Below are 8,577 nucleotides of genomic sequence, written 5' to 3' on the forward strand. Positions count from 1 at the left end.
TCCTTTGTCTATTTTGCAGACCTATTGGACTATCAAGGCCAGAATTCCTAGGAATTTACAGGTTAATCCATCGTTGGTATTAAGAAATTAAGAGGCTAACCATATACTAAGGGTAAAAAATTTATAGATAATTTAATGTACATGATTTACAAAAAATATGTAGAATAACTTTAAACATGGATATAAGAACATGAGTATAAATATTTTTGTGGGAAAAATATGTAAATAAGAACTTACATGAAGTAACTAGGAGAGAGGTTTCCCTTTCGAGAACCCCTTTAAGATCGAATAGAAAAACTTGGAGCTTTTATTTAAATCACAATGATACAAAGTTTATACAAGAAAGACTGGCTTGGATAAGTTTTTTGGGAGGAAGGGTTTAAACATTTCAAGTAGGTTTTGAAGTTGGTTAATTTCACTCTGCCTTCCTTCTAAGAAATGTACGCCTTTTATAGGCAAAAACTAGATAAAGTAGTGGTTCTAAGGATTACTACGTGGCCTAAACACATGTGGCCGACACTTAAAGATAAGAGATAAGAAAGAATCTTTAATAATGCAAGTCGGGTACTCTTTTGGGCCCCATCGTCACATGTATTATTAATTCTTCTTGCAGACTTATTTTGACGCGTGCTTCAACAGTTTTTCTTTCTTTTGGAAAGTAGTGATAAAGGAAGCACTCTGACCACCCTGATTATTACAAGACATAAAGTGGGTATCCCCACCTGACTACACCAGCTAATAATACAAATTGTATATTGTCTTATGTATCCAAGTTGTGCAGGGCAATTGAGTCGAAGCTCATTCCTGAGTCATCGTCTTCATATGGATCCTGAGCGTCCTGGAAGTGTGCAATACTATCTTCTTCATCTGATCTTGCTGAATTATTATCTGTATTATTTATCTCTGGGACAGTTCTGTCTAAATTAGTAGGTTGTCCGTCTGGCTGTCCATTCATATGTTTATCTTGTGTCTGGTTACTGAAAAATCTCTCTAAAGTCTGTTTAATTATAGTCTCTATTGTTTCATTTTTTCTTTTAGATATTAAAGTCTTCTTTAAAATCTTATTTCCTAATCTTGTTAACTTATTTTTTGATGAAGAACACCCTTCATCTTCACTTTTTGGCAAAGTGACAGCCATTAACGGGTTTGATTTGTCTTTACCGGTCACCGTTTGAACCGGACTAGCTGTACCAACATCCGGTACAGTGGATTTCTGAGCATTTAGTGGGAAATGCATACCCTTCTCATCCATGTTTTGAGGAGATGGAGAACTCTGAGTCTGAGTCTGTGCTTTTGCATCCGTCTTGCTTACATTTGTCTGCTGGTCGAGTCTTGCTTCTAGTAATTGTATCTGCTTTATTAATCTAGCGTTTTCCACGAGGAGTGATTCTTTCTGGGCATTTAGTCTCTTGAAATTCTCCATCATTGAAAAACAATGGTTACAGAAAATAATCTTTCCAGTCTCCTTTTGCAAATTATACTGAGGTATTTGATCTGGATTTTGTCTGAGTGAAGGAGATATATAGTAGTTTGGTCCTAGATATCCTCTAGAATGATTTGTGGCTTCGGTAAAATCATTAAAACCTTTAAAAAGAGGGGCTTTAAAACCTTGTATTGAATCTAACACTTCTAACTATGTTTGGAAAATTCCGTTAGTTTTTCCATGAATGACTACATAGTATTTAAACCTAGGCCTACTCTTTTCTGCCATGTAATGGCATAAAGAGTTCATGGATGCCATAAAATGATTACGATTTTTGTTTATTATAAGAGATCCAAAGGTTATCTACTAAACATCTTTGGGGTCTATCTAAAATGTAATCTGGTCTTACTCTAAAAGATATATTACTCTCAGGGTAAGCAATTAAATTAAATGGTCCGAAGTGAATTCTTTCCATTGTCTCTACAGATTCTAATGGTCTAAAATTTAAATTACCTAACATTGTCTGTTGATACGACTCTGAAGACGAAGCTACACCTTTGCCTTTGTCTGCAGGAGGTTGTCCTGTTGGTCTCATGCTGAAAACAAATGAGTGAGATTAAACTTATTTATTTATTCCCAGTTGTCGTCTACTTAACTGGTATGCTAATTTGTTTTCTTTACCTTTTATATGTTCGAATACTATATTCTTGGAAACGGATATGGTGTCTGTAAAATTTAGCCATCTTCTTCTACTACTAGTTTTATCATTTATTTTTTAAGGAAATTTAACTATAGCTTCACAATCTGTTCTAACTAAAATTTCTTCTTTATTTAGAATATATAATTTGAAACTATTTAACCCGTATATTATAGCTAATACTTCTAGGTCTATAGCACTCATGTTTTCTTTTTCTTTATATGCCCCACTCTGATATCCACATATTTGCTCTTCATTTTTATTACTGTATTTATTAGGTCGTGCTTTTAAGATAGCTCCCCATCCTAAATCACTTCCATCTGTTTGAATGATTAAATAATCTGATTCTAATGGAATTTTTAGATCAGGAATATTTTTAATTTTCTCTTTTATTTTTTGGATTAATTTAATGTCTTCTATATTGAAATTTTTTTGCCCTTTACTACCTGTTTTTGCGTATAATGGTCCTGCTATTTTTTCTAAGTCTTGAATAAAATTTCTTGCATAATTTACTAATCCTAGAAATTTTTGTAAATCTTTTGTCTTTTCTAATTTATCTGGCATTTCTAATACCTTCTTTGCAATGTGTGGTTGGAGTTTTACTTTTCCATTTCCTAAAGTTATTCCTAAAAAATTAATATAAGTCTTACATAATTCCATTTTATTTTTACTTATTATTATTCCATGTTTAACAAATAATCTGAAAATTATTTGTAAGTGTCCTAAGTGTTCTTGCATATTTTGACTAAATACCAAAATATCATCTACATATACTAATATGAAATGTTTATATTCTCCAAATATGTTATCCATCTTTCGTTGAAAAATGGGTGGAGCTGTCTTTAACCCAAATGGCATAACTAACCATTCAAAATGTCCACCTGGACATGTGAATACTGTCCATTCTATACTGTCTGGGTGCATTTTGACTTGCCAGTAACCTGACTTACAGTCAAATTTACTATATATCTTTTTATTTTGAATTCTATTAATTAACTCACTTTTATCTGGTAGTTTATATGCATCTGTTCGGGTGTTATCGTTTAATCTTTTATAGTTAATTACCATACAAGCTTTACCTCTTATTTGTTCATTATGATTTCTTACCATAAATGCAGCCGATCTATGTCTAGAGGTAGATCTTCTTATTACTTCTAATTGTAAAAGTTCCTTTATTTGTATATCAAACTCTTTAGTATCTTCATTATTTGCTTCTATAGGTGCTGTTTTTATAGTGTATTCTGAATTAATTATATCTAATTTACACATTATCTCATTAGCGTCCCAATGGGCTAACGGTCTTTCTCCTATTATTTCCATTCTATCAAATATAGATATTATATTTTCTAAATCTTTTGGACTATTTATTATTCCTATTTTATCCATTCCTTTTCTAAAATTATAGAACTAAGTTTCTATACTTATTAGGGTATAGTCTTTTTCTATATCTGTTAAGCATTCTTGTCCTTCGGCATTAAACAGAGTATAATTTCTAACTTCTTCTAGGTTTTCTTTTATACTTTTATTTTCTTTTGACAGGTTGCTATTTTAGCATTGATTGTTTTGGCAATTGTCGCAACATGGTTCTGGAAGCAATCTTGTTTTATTTGTGTTTAGTGTTCTATATACTGTTGGCAATGATACTGTTTGTACTGGCGTATAAGTTAAATTTTTAAAGAGCATTATTCCATCTCTTGTTAAGAGACATCCTCCTTTATTCTGTATACAAAATCTTAGTCCGATAACAAAATCTGATCCTATATTTAAATCTCTTGCTAATATTTTATTAACATTGTAAACTGGGTTATAGAATTTATTGCATGTATTTAAAAAAACTTATTTGTGATTTTTCTATGTAATAATTATAGATATTTTGTGATCCATCCATTTGAGTGGTTGTTATAGGTCTTTCAAGTACTTTTAGTAAATGTTCCGGTACTATTTCCTTATTGATTAAACAGCTAGTACATTCGGGATCTACTAATGCTAGAGTTTCTATTTCTACATCTTTTATTTTAATTTTTACTAAAACTTTTATAGTAGAGAATTCTTTATCTTCGTTACATATTAGACTAGTGTCATTTTTTTCTAAATTCATAAGTTCTGCTTCTAGTTTTTCTAAATGTACCGCTTCTTGTGTATCTGTTTCTTCTATGGCGATTTTGGTTTTTCCTTTTTCTAGGATAGTTAATCTTTGTTCTAAATCATTTACTCTGGTTTCTAAAGTAGACACCCTTAGATTTGGGATTTGATTATTCATATATTTTTGTCCGTTATTTACTTCGGGTGGAGGTTCCACTTGTATTTTTAAGGTGTTTTCTATACAATTTATACATGCTTCTAAGTAACATTTTTTGCATTTAGCTCTATTGTCTTTACTTGGATACCAATTACAGATACGACATCTATTACTGTCTAGACCTTTATTTCTTTGGAATTCATGTATACATTCTTGAGTAATATTCATTAAATTATTGATTACTAGGTTGTTTAAGTCTAAATCCTCTATGTCTTGTCCTAGCTCATTAACTAAGTTATCCTCTTCTGATTCCGAAGAATCAGATTTTGAATTATCTTTATCATTTATAACAATACTTATTATTGAGTATATACTTTCTGTATCTGACATGTATTCATCTACATTTAATAAAGTTTCTTGAAAATCTTCTATTAGTTGAGAATTTCTAGTTCTATTATTATTTCTTTTAGGACATACATTAGCTCAATGGTCGATACTTCCACAAGTATAGCATTCTAATTTGTTTTTATAATTTCGATCATTTCTATATTTCCTAACATGTCTATCTCTATTTAACTATGGTTTTTTAGCTTTTGATTTTCTTAAGAAGTATTGTTTACGACTATATGGTTTTTGATTATGTTTCTTCTTATATTTTCTGTATTGTTTCTGATCGTAATTCTGGGTTGTATAGATAACAGATTTACAGAAATTCATTTCATTTCTTTTTAATTATTTTTGTATTTGTATGTTTGTACATTTTTCTGTTAATATATCTATTATATGTTGTATTCTATGTCCTATTGTCCATTTTAAATTTGGGTTGGCTACTACCCCATCTCTTTTATACCATCTATCTTCTATTTCTCTTCCTAAGGCTCCAGGTAATTTATTGAATAATTTTTTGCCTAATTCTTCATTAAAAGTATTTCCGCTGACGGTGCAATAATAAAAATAGTCTTGTAGGAATTTCTTTATATATACCCAATGCGAAATACTTAATTGTTCTAGTTTGATTAATGCTTCCTTTTGTAGTGCTAATAATCCACTATTTGGATCTTTTTCAGTTAATAACATATGCATTTTATTTGTGAAATTATAGGGATTTGGTCCCTTACTTAATAAAACCTGGAAATCATATGGGCAGTTGGTCTTAAAACTTTCCCATGTAGCTTTTGCAGATTCTCCTAAGAAGGTTTCTAAATATTTATACATTGTTTTCGTATCTGTTTCTGTATAATGTCTTAAGTAATCTGCAGCTACTATTCCTTTCCATAAGTCTATCACTGTATCCCACATTTGGGGATCATGTGCTGCTATATTCAGAATTTTACCTTTGCTTCCTCCTTCTTGTAGTTTAATTGGTTCTTCTATTGGCATTCTTTTACCTGCTGGTTTTATATTATCTCCTCTAAGCTCTGTATCTGGGTTTATCCTAATTGCTGGTCTTCTAGGTACATTGCCTATACTATAATCTATTGGTTGGGGATTAGGGTTTGTTTGTTGGAATGGGCTAGCACTTGAGGAGCTAGTTGGTTCTAATTCTGCTAGTTCCTTATAACTGATGGTAGAACTTAATATAGAGATTGTGTCTTCATCTTTTCTTTTAAGGACTGATTTGTTATTTCTATATCCTAAATTATCACTTCTCTCTAAGCAGTATTTAAAATGTTCTGTACATTCTTCTATTTTCATGTCGTCTTTTTGACATCCTTTACATTTAAAAGTTATATATTTATATTCTTCTGCTAAGTTTTCAGCCTTTTCTATGGCCATGTCTACTTCATATTCTTCTTATAGGACTTCTATATTCATAAACTCGCTTTCTGTTTCAATATTACTCTCTGTTTCATCATCGTCTAAATTTCTTTTAGTTGTGTAATTATAATCCGTAAACCTAACCGAAGTTTCTCCTTTACTTGTAGTATATAATAGATGAGAGTCTGGTGTAAAAATTTTTGGTTTAGTAAATTTATTTAAATTCCATTCTAAACCTGCATATATTTCGGGGTCTATTTTTATTGGTTTTATTAAACTTATACCTTTATTTCCCATTATTTCAACTACATCATTTACTTTTAGTTTAAATTTTGTATTACTACTTAAAGTTAATTTTCCAATAAAACCTATGCACATTAATAAATTATTTCCACTATTCATTTCTTCGTATCCTTTAGTTTGGATTCCTATTTTAATGTTTTTTCCAAATTCTTTTAAGTTCATTAGGAAGTCTGGACTTATATAGAATATTCCTCCATTATTTGTCATATCTACTTCAGTTAATCCTATTATTGACTTCTTAATGTCTGACCATCGATCATCATATATTGTTATTAATACTTTGGATTCTAGATTTTTTCTAGTTAGACCTTTTATTCCTATAACAATTAAACCCATATGCATCAATATCATTCTATTACTTGTTAGATGTCTTAAGGAATTAGCGTTTACTAAATCTAGTATTTTAAAGTCTTCTCCTATGGCCGATATTTGTTCTTCTCTATAATGTCTATATAACTGATTGTCTGTAGAAAAATATCCGGCGTTATATAGTGTTTTAGGATTTAATAATTTTAATTGATGTTGTTGGAAGATTTGTAAATCTTTGTCTACATCTATTATTTCGTTAAGTTCTTGGTTCTGCTCCATATTAGGTTGTCTTCTGCATATTCTAGATAATATATTATTATTTCCTATTCGATTTTCTGAAAGACTTATTCTTTGTCTTTCTTCTCCTTGTCTTTCATTATTTTCAATGGTTCTCCGTCTATTTGATAGAAAGTCCATTTTTGTGGTTTTCTTATTATATTTTTTCGTTCTTGTTTAGGAGTTAATTCAATTCGTTTTAATTGGTTAATAAGTTCGTCTATTTCCAAGTTATTTTTTGGCTGGACTTCTTTATTTTTTATTAAAATGTCTATTTTCTTATGTAGTTCGGGTAATTCTGGTTCTTCCTGGAGGGGTTTTTGATTTTCTTTGCCTTTAATTAAGATGTCTATCTTTTTGTGTAAGTCTAATAATAACTCTATTATGGTATTATTTTGTTTTAGTAAAATTTTATCTGTTTGACTTGAAGGTATATACTTAGATAATCCTTCTGGTTCGCTATGATAATTCCTTGATTTTTCTAGTGCTTTACTATAATTTATATCTTCTTCACTCATGAAAGTGATATTTCTTCTAATCTTTTTGTTATTTCTTGCAAATCTTTGATCTCTGTTGTTATATTTTCTACTTGTTCTACAAGCTTAGATATTAGTTGAGTTGTTTTTACTTCCAATTCTTTAGGTCTTTCTATTATGGTTTTTATTAGTTTTTCAATTTCTAATTTTGTAGGTATTTTTTCTAAATTAAACTTGTGATTTAAATACTGGATTTTTCTGTCTATTTCCACTTCTTGTGACTTTAAATAATCTAAATTTTGTTCTATCTTATCTAGTGTCTTTTTATATTTTTTCTGAGTAACTTCTATTTCTTCTAAAATTCTTATTATACTATTATCCTTCTCCTGAATTTTTTCGCTTGAATTTATCAAAAAGTCTATTATTGTATTATATTGTTTATCTTCTGAATGTAAAATATGTTCACCCTGGTTGAAATTACACTTTATAGTGGAGTTATCTTTTAATACTCTATATTTCTTTTCTGGTTGAAATCTAAGATCTAGGTAATCGAGATGTTTTAATGAAGCTATCTTGTTATCCTAAGTGGTTTAAGTTAAGGTATTTTTTGCTTAGCTTAGTTTGATATTTCAATCTATTATTTGTATAGGTTATATCCAATTCTACTTCTTGTATATTTTCTATCAGCCTAGATTGTTCGCTAATTAATGCTTTTTTATAATAGTTAGATGTTATGGTAATTATTTCGTCTGTTTCTTTAAAATTTAAAATATCTATTTCTAGGTTTCTTATTTCTTTATTTAACAATTTTAATCTTTCTACAAATTGTTTTCGAATTTTTACAAGCTGATGTTTATAAGCAAATTCTCTATAATATTGACGTTGTATTTCTCTAATACACTCAATATATCTTATTGGCATTTATTATCCTAATTGATAAGATTTTCTCTTAATCCGTTCCTTAAGCCACTTTATTCCTGAAATATTATTTTCTAAATCTCTCTCACAACCTTGTATTTCCCAATTTAACGCGCTTACTAAATCTTCACAAACTTGTCTAGATGTATTATAGGATTTATGTAATCTGTTTGCTTCT

The sequence above is a fragment of the Capsicum annuum genome, chromosome 12 (assembly GCF_002878395.1).
Source record: "Capsicum annuum cultivar UCD-10X-F1 chromosome 12, UCD10Xv1.1, whole genome shotgun sequence".
NCBI classification, from domain to species: Eukaryota; Viridiplantae; Streptophyta; class Magnoliopsida; order Solanales; family Solanaceae; genus Capsicum; species Capsicum annuum.